Source organism: Scyliorhinus canicula, chromosome 5 (genome assembly GCF_902713615.1).
Source record: "Scyliorhinus canicula chromosome 5, sScyCan1.1, whole genome shotgun sequence".
In the NCBI taxonomy this organism is placed as follows: Eukaryota; Metazoa; Chordata; class Chondrichthyes; order Carcharhiniformes; family Scyliorhinidae; genus Scyliorhinus; species Scyliorhinus canicula.
Genome location: NC_052150.1, coordinates 218567771 through 218580672, shown reverse-complemented (window position 1 = coordinate 218580672; position 12902 = coordinate 218567771). Strand labels below are relative to the sequence as shown.

Below are 12902 nucleotides of genomic sequence, written 5' to 3'. Positions count from 1 at the left end.
CTGCCTGTTGAGCCACAATTGACACTTTTTTCTCCCAAGTGCATTCTCCTTGTGTGAGGTCTTTAGGAATTATACTGGATATTGTTCGAACTGCTCAAAGACGGCCTGACACCACTTGAGCTTTAGCATGTGATCTGCCGCCATTGCATTGCCAACTTGCAGGTTGATGTACGACAAAAGTGCTTTGGACGGATGTGGGAGTTGCAGTGTAATGTACAAATTGGTAGCAAAAGAAGGCTATTTGGCCCCTCGAACCTGCTCCGTAATTCAGTACGGTCATGGCTGATCTGATTGTGCCCTCAAATCCGCATTCTACCCACCCCCCCCCGGATAATGTTTGACTTCCTTGTTAGTCGAGCATCCTACCTACCTCTGCTTTAAAGATGTCCATTGACCCTGTCTCCACCGTTCTCTGGGGAAGAGAGTTTGGATTTATTGTCACGTGTACCGAGGTACAGTGAAAAGTATTGTTCTGCGTACAGTCCAGGCAGATCGTTCCATACATGAGGACATACGATAAATACACAAATACATGGACATAGACATTGGGTGAAGCATACGCAGTGTAGTGCTACACAGTACAGAAGATGTGTGAAGAGATCAGTTCAGTCCATAAGAGGGTCGTTTAGGAGTCTGGTAACAGCGGGGAAGAAGCTGTGTTTGAATCTGTTAGCGCGTTTTCTCTGACTTTTGTATCTCCTGCCAGATGGAAGAGGTAGGAAGGGAGAATAACCCAGGTGGGATGGGGTCTGTGACTATGCTGCCCGCTTTCCCCAGGCAGCGGGAGCTGTAGATAGAGTCAGTGGATGGGAGGTGGGATCGCGTGATGGACTGGGCTATGTTCACGACTCTCTGTAGTTTCTTGGGGTCTTGGGTCGAGCAGTTGCCACACCAGGTTGTGATGCAGTCAGATAGGATGCTTTCTGTGGTGCATCTGTAAAAATTAGGAAGAGTCAATGAGGACATGCCGAATTTCCTTAGTTTCCTGAGGATGTATAGACACTGTTGTGCTTTCTTGGTGGTAGCGTCGATGTGGGTGGACCAGGACAGATTATTGGTGATGTGCACACCTAGGAATTAGAAGCTGTCAAGCATCTCCACCTCGGCAACATTGATGCAGACGGGTGTGTACGACAGCGCCATAGACCCGGGTTCGATTCCGACCTCGGGTGACTGTGTGGAGTTTGCACATTCTCCCCGTGTCTGCGTGGGTTCCCTCCACGTGCTGCGGTTTCCTCCCACCGTCCAAAGATGTGCGGTTAGGTGTCTAAAGGTTAGGTGGGGTCATGGGGATAGGGTCCGTGCAGACTCGATTGGCCAAATGGTCTCCTTCCGCACTGTGGAGATTCTATGATTCTAAACACTTTGCTTCCTGAAGTCAATGACTGATTCCTTAGTTTTGCTGACGTTGAGGGAGAGATTGTTGTCTTTACACCACTCCACTAGGTTCTCTATCTCTTTCTCCTGTACTGTGACTCATTGTTGTTTGAGAGCCGACCCACTATGGTCATGTCATCAGCAAAGTTGTAGATGAGTTGGAGCTGAATTTTGCCACACAGTTTTATGCGTATAGGGAGTGTAGTAGAGGGCTAAGTACGCAGCCTTGTGGGATCCTAGTAAGAAGTTTTACAACACCAGGTTAAAGTCCAACAGGTTTGTTTCAAACACTAGCTTTCGAAGCATAGCTCCTTCCTCAGATGAATCACCTAAGGAAGGAGCAGTGCTCTGAAAGCTAGTGTTTGAAACAAACCTGTTGGACTTTATGAAATGTAAATGAAATGAAAATCGCTTTTGTCACGAGTAGGCTTCAATGAAGTTACTGTGAAAAGCCCCTAGTCGCCACATTCCGGCGCCTGTCCGGGGAGGCTGGTACGGGAATCGAACCGTGCTGCTGGCCTGCTTGGTCTGCTTTAAAAGCCAGTGATTTAGCCCAGTGAGCTAAACCATCCCTTTTAACCTGGTGTTGTAAGACTTCTTACTGTGCTCACCTCAGTCTAATGCCGGCACCTCCACATTGTGGGATCCTGGTATTGAGGACTATCGTGAAGGAGTTGTCATTGTTTATCCTTACTCCGAGGACCCAGTTACAGAGGGAGAAGCCGAGTCCTTAGTTTTGGAGTTTGGATATGAGCTTGGCTGGGATTATGGAGTTGAAGGCGTAACTGTAGTCAATACATTGAGTCTGATGGAGGCGTCCTTGTTGTCGAGATGCTCCAGGGATGAGTGTAGGGCCAGGGAGATGGCATCTTCTGTGGACCGATTGTGGTGGTATGTGAATTGCAGTGGATCTAGGCATTCTGGGAGAATGGAGTTGATGTGCGTCATGACCAACCTCGAAACACTTCATAATGGTAGATGTCAGGGCCACTGGACGGTAGTCATTCAGGCACGTTGCCTGGGGTATGATGGTGGTCTTCTTGAAGTAGATGAAAACATCGCAACGGAGTAGGGAGAGGTTGAAAATGTCTGCGAACACACACACCAGTTGGTCCGCGTACGATCGGAGTGCGCGACCAGGGTCTCCATCAGGACCCGTTGCTTTCCGTGGGTTCATTACATGTTCTGTATTATAAAATCTGCCTTTGTCAGGATTCAATTTCAAATCAGGCAGGTTAATGGTCATCCCATTGCAGCTGTCAAGCCCCCGAGCTGAGGACTGGACATTAAGAGCTCTTTGAAATGATAAATGAAAATAGCTTATTGCCACAAGTAGGCTTTAATGAAGTTCCTGTGAAAAGCCCCTAGTCGCCACATTCCGGCGCCTGTTCGGGGAGGCTGTTGGGGCACAATAGCAGGAAATTGTTAAAAGACAAGTTGAGGACTGATGTCAGGGGATCGGTGTTTTAACAAAAATTAATTTACGGGATGTAGTTACCCTTCAGAAAGTGGTGGTGAGTTGTTTTCTTGAACCGCTGCAATCTCTGAGCTGTAGGTACACCCAGAGTGCTGTTAGGGAGGGAGTTCCAGGATGTTGTTGCCCCAGCGATAGTGAAGGAACAGCGATCTATTTCCAAGTCAGGGTGGTGAGTGACCTGGAGGGGAGCCTCCAGGTGGTGGGGTTCCCAGGTATCTGCTGCTCATGTCCTTCTAGAAGGTAGTGGTCGTGGGTTTGGAAGGTGCTGTCTAAGGAACCTTGGTGAGTTACTGCAGCCCATCTTGTAGATGGTACACACGGCTGCCACTGTTTGTCAATGGTGGAGAAAGTAAATGTTTGTGGATGGTGTCAAGTGGACCGCTTTGTGCTGAATTGACGGTACGTGGTAATCAGCAGGAGGTTTCCTTGCCCATGTATAACCTGAAGCCGTGCGACTTCCTGGGGTCCAGAGTCGATGTGGAGGACTCCCAAGGCAACTCTCTCCCGACTGTATACCACTGTGCCGCTACCTCTGCTGGGTCTGTCTTGCTGATGAGACAGAACATACCCAGGAATGGTGATGGTGGTTCTCTGTAAGGTATAATTCTGTGAGTATGACTATGTCAGGCTGTTGCTTGACTAGTCTGTGAGACGGCACTCCCAACTTTGGCACAAGCCCCCAGGTGCTTTTTAGGAGGATTTTGCCGGGTTAAGAGGGCTGTGTTTGCGCAAAGAGGTGCAGGGTAGGTGGATTGGCCAAGCTCAATTCCCCCTGAATTGGGAGGGGAAGAAAGAAAAGAATTGGGTACCCTAAATTTATTAAATTAAAACCAGTTCCGCCACCTGACGTGGTGGGATTCGAACCCAGGCTCCCCAGATCATTACCCTGGGTTACTAATCCAGTGTCGATAACACTACCACTGCCTCTCCAAATGTGTGCTCAAGAGGCGGACTGATCGTTGGGCAGAGTGCTGGAGAGCAAGGACAAGTGTATCACTCTCAGCCTCTCCTGCCTGCTTTGCCCCATTCAATTGGATCAGTAGGAAATGGGAGCAGGGATAAGCTTGTGGCACCTTGAGCCAGCTCCATGGCTGAATGAGGGCATGGCCTAACCTTTGCGTCAGCTCTACTTAACCTGTGTGGGCGGAACCGGGACCTGTGTTATCCCTATGCCCCTGGTGCTTAAAAAGGAACTCGATGGACAACCCTTTATCCACAAACTATAACCTTGAGATTCCACTCTCCAGTCAGGGTAAAAGGCCTCTCCATGTTTATCCTGTTGAACCCGTTCAGACTATCTTTACATGTTTCAGTGAGATCAGAGAGTAGAGATCCTGTCGACTCGATCACAACTGATCTGCATTCTTTAATCATCTCAATTGAATCGGCCCTTCCAACTTCTATACTCGAGGGAACATAAATGTAACCAGACCTCCTAATTTAATTAAGATTAAAACAGAAATTTGTGGAAAGCTCGGCAGCAACTCTGGGAGAAGGAAACCGAATTAACATTTTGATGACTTCAAAGAAACATGGAATTTACAGTGCAGAAGGAGGCCATTCGGCCCATTGAGTCTGCCACCGGCCCTTTGAAAGCCCACACTTCCAACCTATCCCTGTAATCCATTAATCCCACCCAACCTTTTTAACTGTGCTAACCACTGCTGCCTCTTCTCTGGGTGACATGGTAATGCAGAGGTTAGCACTGTTGCTTCACAGCTTCAGGGGCCCCAGGTTTGATTCCGGGCTTGGGCCACTGTCTGTGCAGAGTCTGCACGTTCTCCCCGTGTCTGCGTGGGTTTCCTCCGGGTGCTCCGATTTCCTCCCACAAGTCCCGAAAGATGTGCTGTTAGGTAATTGGGACATTCTGAATTCTCCCTCAGTGTACCCGAACAGGCGCCGGAGTGTGGCAACGAGGGGCTTTTCACAGTTACTTCATTGCAGCGTTAATGTAAGCCTACTTATCATAGAATCATAGAATTTACAGTGCAGAAGGAGGCCATTCGGCCCATCGAGTCTGCATCGACCCTTAGAAAGAGCACCCTACTTAAGCCCACACCTCCATCCGATCCCCGTAATCCAGTAACTCTACCTTTTTAAAAATAAATTTAGAGTACCCAATTCATTTTTTCCAATTAAGGGCAATTGTGGCTAATCCACCTACCCTGCACATCTTTGTGTTGTGGGGGTGAAACCCACGCAAACACGGAGAGAATGTGCAAACTCCACACGGACAGTGACCCAGAGCTGGGATCGAACCTGGGACCTCGGCGCCGTGAGACTACAGTGCTAACCACTGCACCGCCGTGCTGCCCCCAGTAACCCTACCTAACCTTTTTGCACACTGAGGACAATTTTAGCATGACCAATCCACCTAACCTGCACATCTTTGGACTGTGGGAGGAAACCGGAGCACCCGGAGGAAACCCACGCAGACATGGGGAGAGCGTGCAGACTCCGCACAGACAGTGACCCAAGCCGGGAATCGAACCTCGGACCCTGGAGCTGTGAAGCAACAGTGCTAACCACTGTGCTGCCGTACTGCCCCCCCCCCCCCCCGTACTTGTGACGAGTCTTATCATGAGTGCAACATCAGTGACTATGCTAGATGAAGAAGAATCACCTTTCAGCATTGGCAGTATTTTGCCTTTATCCTCGTAATTTAACTCTTTACTCTCAATATAATTTCAGTGAAAGGGGGCAACAGATCATGAATGAGGAGGTGATGGAAGACTATTTGTTTCTGTGGCAGACTGAGCGATGTGGTTTTCTCTTCAATATTTGTATTTACGTCCTTTGTTTTCTATCAAACATTGATCCAACTTTGATTTAAAGTGGCTTGTGTGTTTTTTAATTTAGTTTAGGGTTGTGCATTTTCAACCCGTGGTCAACTTTCTGCTGAAGGACACTGTTAATCTTGGAATTTCCTCATTGTTAAAGGAGCAGAATTGGCTGACCCTGGGTGGGATTCTCTGTTTTGCCGGCAGCCCCGGGGGTTTCCCGACAGCGTGGGGCTGCCCCACAATGGGAGACCCCATTGACCGGCCAGCGTAACGGAGAATCCCGCTTTCGGGGCAGAAATGTGGCACCGCAGGGCGGAGAATCCAGCCCCCTACCATCGGTGCAACACTTTTGAGACACTATATTACCTCGGGCTGTGTCACCTCTGTAATCCCCTCCAGCTCTTAAACCCCTTCCTATCACTAAAACCTCCTCCAGCTCCTACAACCCTCCCTATCTCAGTTCACAAAATAATAACTGATAAGAACATAGGAACTAGGAGCAGTAGCCAATTCAGCCCCTCGAGCCCCCTCCGCCATTCAATACGATCATGGCTAAAAGTCCGTCTATTTCCTCCTTAAATTGACTCAGTGTCCCAGTATCCACTGCACCCTGGGGTAGCGAATTCCACAGATTCACCACCCTTTGAGAGAAGTCATTTCTCCTCATCTCTGTTTTAAATCTGCCCCCCCTTATCCTATAACCTATTGCCCCACAAGAGGAAGCATCCGCTCTACATCTACTTAATCCATACCGTTTATCATCTTGTATACCTCAATTAGATCTCCTCTCATTAATCCAAACATGAAAAAGAGTATGGGCCTAAACTGCTCAATCTTTCTTCATAAGACAAACCCCTCATCTCTGGAATCAATCTCGTGAACCTCCTCTGAACTGCCTCCGATGTCACTACATCTTTCCTCAAATAAGGAGACCAAAGATGTGCATAATACTCTGGGTGCGGTACAGTTGCAGCAACACTCCCTACTTTTAAACTCTATTCTTTTAGCTAAAAAGGCCAAAATTCCATTTGCCTTCCTTATTACCTGTTGTACCTGCATGCTAGTATTCTGCGATTCATGCACGAGGTCACCCAGATCCTTCTGCATCGAAGCTTTCTGAAGGTTCTCCCCATTTAGGGCAGCACCGTAGCACAGTGTTTAGCACTGTTGCTTCACAGCTCCAGGGCCTCGGGTTCGATTCCCGGCTTGGGTCACTGTCTGTGCGGAGTCTGCAAGTTCTCCCCGTGTCTGCGTGGGTTTCCTCCGGGTGTTCCGGTTCCCTCCCACAAGTCCCGAAAGACGTGCTGTTAGGTAATTTGGACATTCTGAATTCTCCCTCAATGTACCCGAACAGGCGCCAGAGTGTGGCTACTAGGGGCTTTTCACAGTAACTCCCATTGCAGTGTTAATATAAGCCTACTTGTGACAATAAAGATTATTATTAATATTATTATTATGTGTCTCTCACACAAGTCATTTCTTCGAGTTCCCTAGAGAGGAAAGTGAGTGTGTCACCGATTTCTGGAGTGTCAGTGTATAGTCTGAAGAGATCCCTTGTACATCGAGGGCCGAAGGGCCTGTTCTGTTCTATGTTTTATGTTCTATTTGAGTTAACTCACTCGGTGACTGAACCTTTTAGATGAGGAAGCTGTGAGATTTCAGTCGTGTTGTTTGTGCTGAGTTATTTGATCTTTGTTGAAGGAGGGGTTGGGGGCTTCAGTTAGGCTTGTTGTCCCTGGGTTAAGGATTGCTCGTTTCATCTGGGGTTGTGGCTCCTTTCTTTAATGTAAATTTAATGGATATGAGATTAACACAGTGCTGTGATCGGGTAACCTTGCTATTCGCTCTCAAAACTGGCGTGAAACTGAATAAAAATATTTTGTGCGTGTGTGTTCTCCCTCGCTTTTATCTCTCTTCCCTTTCTCAACCAACCATTGGGCTTTCTCTCTGTGTATCAGGTTTCTCTGCTCCCCCTTATTTTCCTCTGCCATCTCTTCTCTGTTGAATATCTCTGAGATTATACTTTCTGCTCTCCTCCACCTGCCCTTCTACTCCTCCGCTCGACACCAGCAAAGACTAAGAACACAAGAAATAGGAGCAGGGAGTAGGCCACTCGGCCCATCGAGCCTGCTTCACTATTCACTTGGCCTTCAACTCCATTTTCCCACCGTTCCCCGTATTTCTTAATTTCCTGGGAGCCCTAAATTCTGTCCAGCCCAGTCTTAAATATATTAAGTGACAGACCATCTGGGGTAAAAGAAATCCTGACGATTGAGAGAAGCAATTACTCTTCATCTCTGATGTAAATGATTGGCCTCTAATCCTGCGAATGTGACCCCCATGTTTTAGGATCCCTGATCAGAAGAAAACTGTAAATGGAGGACTATAGGGACAGGAGTAGGCCATTCGGCCCCTTGAGCAAGTTCTGGCCATTCAACTAGACCAGTGGTTCTCAACCGGGGTCCACATGGACCCTGGGGGTCCATGTAACATTACTGGGGGTCCACACAAAAAAATACCGAATTGGGGGTCCACAGTGATATTTTAGTGGTCCATACTTTCTACTTCAGAACAATTGTTATTACTGAGAATCAAGTAGAAGAAAAAAATGTTTGTTTTCATGATGAATATTCACCTTTCTCTCTCTCTCTCTCTCTCTCGCACTGACAAAGGTCAAAGAGAGATTATAATCTATCTAATTTACCTTGAGGTAAATACACACGGTTGACCTGACACTTATGCCACGTTTCTCCTTGACAAGTTTAAAGAATGATTTAACACAGTAATCACTAGAAATTGTGTATATTTGATATTAATTGGTTATTTTTAGAGTAATTTAATTCAATTTAGTCAGTAAAAAGTTTTTTTCATTACTTTTCATATTAGAATAAGTTTGGCAACGTACAAAAATACCGCTAATCCGTTTCCAACCCTCACGGTAAGGTAGATGGACTTTAGGATTAGTTTACCACGCATATAAGAAGCTTTTTTTTCTGTGGAATGGCTATGGGGGTCCACAAAAAAAAATTAAGAGGAAAAGGGGTCCATGGGTTAAAAAAGGTTGAGAACTCCTGAACTAGACCATGGCCGATGACACTCTCTCTTCTGTCTTCTCTCCCTGCCTCTCCACTCTTTAGTTACTACGTTTTGTCTTCATTTCCAGGGGCTGTTGTAACAGTGCTGAGACGAACTAACCTACAGCTCAGAGCAAACTACACACCAGTCAGCTTAAATCAACTTAATTTCCATGCAGAAGGAACATGCTGACTTTCAAGTGCAACGCTTGGCTGTTGCAAATGTGCTTATTAGTCTCCTCCTGGTCTGGGGTTGGTGGGGGCTGGGATTCTTTTACCCCCAAAGTATTTATAAATGTGCCGATCCAGGGCAGCATGGTGGCTCAGTGGTTGGCACTGCTGCCTCACGGCGCTGAGGACCCGGGTTCGATCCCAGCCCCGGGTCACTGTCATACATAGAACATAGAAAAATATAGCACCGAACAGGCCCTTCGGCCTACGATGTTGTGCCGAACGTTTGTCCTAGATTAAGAACAAATTAATCTACACCCCATCATTCTACCGTAATCCATGTACCTATCCAATAGCTGCTTGAAGGTCCCTAATGTTTCCAAATCAACTACTTCCGCAGGCAGTGCATTCCATGCCCCCACTACTCTCTGGGTAAAGAACCTACCTCTGACATCCCCCCTATATCTTCCACCATTCACCTTAAATTTATGTCCCCTTGTAATGGTTTGTTCCACCCGAGGAAAAAATATCTGACTGTCTACTCTATCTATTCCCCTGAGCATCTTATAAACCTCTATCAAGTCGCCCGTCAGCGTTCTCCATTCTAATGAGAAAAGGCCTAGCACCCTCAACCTTTCCTCGTAAGACCTACTCTCCATTCCAGGCAACATCCTGGTAAATCTCCTTTGCACCTTTTCCAAAGCTTTCCACAAAGCTTCTTGTATAACTTCAGTATTTTTTTTCTTTTTTTTTCTTTAAAAATTTAGATTATCCAATTATGTTTTCCAATTAAGGGGGCAATTTAGTGTGGCCAATCCACCTACTCTGCACATTTTTGGGTTGTGAGGGCGAAACCCACGCAGACACGGGGAGAATGTGCAAACTCCACACGGACAGTGACACAGAGCCGGGATCGAACCTGGGACCTCAGCGCCGTGAGGCAGCTGTGCTAACCACTAGGCCACCGTGCTGCCCCGTATAACTTCAGTATAACCTCCTCTGTCTTGTACTCTGTGCCCCAATTAATACAGCCCCAGAATACTCTCTGCTTTAGTAACTGTGTGGAGTTTTCACATTCTCCCCGTGTCTGTGTGGGTCTCGCCCCCACAACCCAAAGATGTGCAGGGTAGGTGGCTTGGCCACACTAAATTGCCCCTTAATTGGGGGAAAAAAAAGAATTGGGTATCCTAAATTTGTAAAAAGAAAATGTGACGATCCCATGTACAGTGGTGCACTCGCTGTACGGCTGCACTGTGTTATGTGACCGATGGAAATGGAACTTTGGGAATCGACTGGCCTCTTAAGCTCTGTGCAAAAGTCCCTTTTTTGGCTGTAAACCCACGTCGAGATGGAATGTTACTGATTCAAGGCCAGTTCAGTCTGGCTTCTGCAGCCATTAGGAATTCTGTCTGGAGTTTGCCTCTTTATGTGTGTCTCTCTCTTTTTCCTACCACAAACAATGTGATGTGCAAGAATTCATAGAGTGGTAGAAGTTTACAAAAGAGGAGGGGGGGGGGAGGCCATTTGGCCCATTGGTGCCTGTGTGGGCTCTTTGAAAGTAGGAGTAGATAATTCAGCTGTCGGATCTGCTCAGGCAGTCGATGGGATCACGGCTGATCTGATTTGTGATCCCAACTCCACTTTCCTGTCACCCCCATCCCCGCTAAACCTTGACTGTATTGTAGATGAAAAATCTAAGTCGATCTTGAGTACATTCAATGGCCCAGCCTCTGGGTCATTGAACTGCTCTCTGTGGAAGGGAATTCCAAAGATTAAGGACCCTCTGAGAGAATCGGCGGCACACTGGTTAGCACTACTGCCTCACAGCACCAGGGTCCCGGGTTCAATTCAGACCTTGGATGACTGTGGAGTCTGCGTTTTCTCCCTGTGTCTGCGTGGGTTTCCTCCGGATGCTCCAGTTTCTTCCCACAGTCCAAAGATGTGCAGGTTAGGTGGGTTGTCCATGCTAAATTGCCCCTTGGGTTAGGTGGTGTTACGGGGATAGGGCGTGGGCCTAGGTAGGGTGCTCTTTCAGAGGGTGGGTGCAAACCCAATGGGCCGAATGGCCTCCTGAACTGTAGCGATTCCATGATTTGAAAAAAATAATAATTTAGAGCACCCAATTATTTTTCTGCCATTTAGCGTGACCAATCCACCTGCCCTGGACATCTTTGGGTTGTGGGGGTGAAACCCACGCATACGCGGTGAGAATGTGCAAACTCCATACGGACTGTGACCCGGGGTCGGGATCAAACCTGGGTCGTCAGTGCCGTAGGCAGCAGTGCTAACCACTCCGCCACCGCGCGTGCCGCCTCGTAATTTTCTGATTCTAATAAATTTCTCCTTGTGTCCACCTTAAAAGGGCAATTGCCCTGAAAGAGAGGTTGTGCTTAATCCGACTCCGAGCATTTGGTCCTTTAGCCCATAATTTCCACATCGTCAAGTAACTGCCCAAACTCTCAGCTGCATCACTTTGGCAGGTAGAACGTTCCAGATCCAGGCAATTTTTGAGTGGAGGAGAGCAGAAAGTATAGTCTGCCCTCTAATTTTTTTTTTTTGAACCAATGATTTGAAATACCGTACGTCTGCCTGTTGACCCTTCACTCACCTGAGGAAGGAGCAGTGCTCTGAAAGCTAGTGATTCCTAACACACCTGTTGGACTTTAACCTGGTGTAAGACTTCTCACTGTGTTAACCCTTCAGCCGTAGGAATAGTTTTTAATATGAGCTGGCCCTGCAGACTCTTGGTGCTAGATGGTGTGTTTGCTGCAGTCAGATTTGATACTTTCTGTATTGTGCTGCTGCTGCTTCTGTTGCAATCTGTAAATTAAAAAAAAAAAGTTTTACTTTCAGGGACAAAGAAAGCCTTCAGAGCTGGGGTGCGTTTTAAGACATGAGTTGCTTTTGTTCAGGGTTAGGTATTTGATTTCCGTAGAACTTTAGGACAGAAATGGCTGAACTGGCTTGTGCCAGCGTTCGTGTGCTGCACAGGAGCCGTTGGCTGCTCTTTGATGCCAGCGCGTCCTTCGATTCCTTTCTCTCTGTATACTTGGCAAACGCCCCCTCAAATACACCTGTGCAGGTGTTTTTCCACGTCGGAACCAGCCTCATTAGTGGTGCAGTAGGAAAATAAGGAAATTGTTCCGGTCTTAGTAATGGAATGATTCTTTGCTGGGAACCGAGATGATCTTTGCTGTCCTTGTGCAGTGTGATATCCATCACTGCGCTGCACATAAAGGAGGCCATTCAGCCCGTCGTCCCTGTGCTGGCTTTTTGAAAGAGCTGTCCAATTATCTCCAGGTCTCTGGGCTCCCCTGTTCCTCTGCAAACGTTTACTTTTTACTTGCTTATCTGATTCCCATTCGGAGGTTACTGCTGAATCTGCTAGCGCCGCCCTCTCAGGCAGCAATATATTTCTGTTGATTCTCTTAAAATACAGTGTCCACTTTTGAGCCAGACAGTCCAGTTTTGCTTTGGTGGGAACAACTGGCAAATTTGGCAGCTTCAAAACCCAGACAGTAAAGGTCTGGTTGTCGGTGCATTCACAGAATAAATTCTTTGGCCATATCTGGGGCCGTCACGCACTCCCTCTTCATGCAGTCAGCACAGTGCCTGAGCTCTCTCGTGCTTCAGACTAGCAGTGGCAGCGGGCGGCCCTGTCGGTGGCTTGCCTGCCAGCCCAGCAAGGTTCCTCTGCTGAAGTTGGACCGCTTGTGACTGGAGCCCCAGACCGTCTGATCTCTGGCTGCCCGTGAGATTTGATTACTGCCTTCAATCCGTGGGCTCTCATTTAGATGATGCTCAGCCTGTTGCTCCATGGTCCCTACCTGACCTTTGACCCCAGCAATTTGGCCTTCAAAGCCCGGGTTATTAGCCGCATGGATTTGTAATTTGCTGCTTTGCCTCGTTTGGATCTGGCGTTTAGGGAAAAGGAGGTTAAGTGGGCACATTGGTTGAAAAATTAAAAAATATATTTCTCCTCCCTTTTTATCTGTTATCTGAGAAGTGTTGCTGACATGT

General features: G+C 47.4%; 1 protein-coding gene across 4 annotated transcripts in view; it reads left to right on the top strand.

The window, feature by feature from the left end:
- Positions 1 to 12902, top strand: part of zbtb47b (zinc finger and BTB domain containing 47b) — a 311756-nt gene that overhangs the window by 29952 nt on the left and 268902 nt on the right. The window lies entirely within an intron of this gene.